At 44.4% G+C, this 1,431-nt stretch overlaps 1 non-coding gene across 1 annotated transcript; it reads left to right on the forward strand.

Annotated features, from left to right (window-relative positions):
• The first annotated feature begins 621 nt into the window (after positions 1–621).
• Positions 622–694, forward strand: TRNAE-CUC (transfer RNA glutamic acid (anticodon CUC)). The gene has a single exon. It is a non-coding gene; the product is annotated as a tRNA-Glu (tRNA).
• The last annotated feature ends 737 nt before the right edge of the window (positions 695–1,431 follow it).

Here is a 1,431-nt window from a genome sequence, read left to right on the forward strand (position 1 = left end):
TGATAAGGAAGGAGTTAATTTTCCAACAGTAATCAGCTTCCAGGAATATGAATACAAACAACTCCATTCAAGAGAAAACAATCTTTCTTTTTTCTTGCAAAATAGGAGTTTTGCCCCACAGTATTATAAACAAAAAACTAGCCATCCATGAGGACAGAGGAAAAACACTATAGACTTCGCCATTCTCCTGTTTTGTTTATTCTACCTGAGAAAAAGGGGCATGAAGTCACATGAACTCCTGCACTCTAGGGCCTAAAACGTTTTTTCAATTGCATTTTATGTCAAACAAACAAACTTTCTGAAGCACGGCCATTTGCTGGAGAAGAACGTAAATCTGGACTTAATCAGCCTCAGATGACCCTCGGGATTGTCCGACATGACCATGAATGGAAAATTACTAAGCCCCAGAAGGTATTAGTGTGCACGGCTGTGGATCTGCTCAACTGGAGACTTTCTCTTTCCTTTATAGATGGATTTTGTCCCTTGGACACCTAAAGCTTGAAGGGGTAGCTGTAGGGCTATCCAATGGGGCCAAGGGAAAGGGATGAGGATGAGGGGGGAGAGAGAGAGCTTCTGAGGTCACCCAGTTCTCAACAGAAATGGGAAGCAACACATGGGAGTTCCCTGGTGGTCCAGTGGTTAGGACTCTGTGCTCTCACTGCCGAGGACCCGGGTTCAATCCCTGGTCAGGGAACTAAGATCCCACAGGCTGCGTGGCGTAGCCAAAAAAAAAAAAAAAGGAAATGAGAAGCAAGACTTACCAGTTACCAAGCTGACCACAAATATATCAAAGCTTTCCCCTGGGACACTCTACTCTGCCCTCCATCAATATACAGAACCCTGTTGCAAGTGGAGTCTTCCAAAAGGCTCTCCTCCAAAAGCAGATGTACATACACCCTCAGAACAGAAGGATGCAGTTCACCTCCTTTGATCAGCGCCCTCTACTCTTGTCTGTGGGCTCAGAAGACTCTGGAACAGAAAAGGTACAGGCTGGGGGAAGTAGCATGGGTTTTCCTACTTTTGCTCAAATGTCCAGGACTCACTCCCCGAGACTGTTAAGGTCATGAAAAGCAAGGAAAGGCTGAGCCACTGGAAGACCAGAGGAGCCTGGGGAGACAGGACAACTGAATGCAATGTGGATTGGATTCTGGAGTTGAGCTAATAGTAATGTACCCATGTCTCCTAGTTTCTCAGTTTTGACAAATGCACCATGGCAATATAAGATGTTAAACATGGGGGAAACTGGGTGAGGGGTATATGAAAACCCTCCGTACCTCTTCGCAGCTTTTCTTTAAACCTAAAATTATAGCAAAATAAAAAGTTTTAAAAATACAAATTCTGAGAAAGTAAAATCCATGATGATGGTACAGCATGGAAACCTTGTAGCAAGAGCAACAGCACAGCAGACGCCTCACAAGTGTTTATGCTATG

Source organism: Delphinus delphis, chromosome 3 (assembly GCF_949987515.2).
Source record: "Delphinus delphis chromosome 3, mDelDel1.2, whole genome shotgun sequence".
NCBI lineage: Eukaryota > Metazoa > Chordata > Mammalia > Artiodactyla > Delphinidae > Delphinus > Delphinus delphis.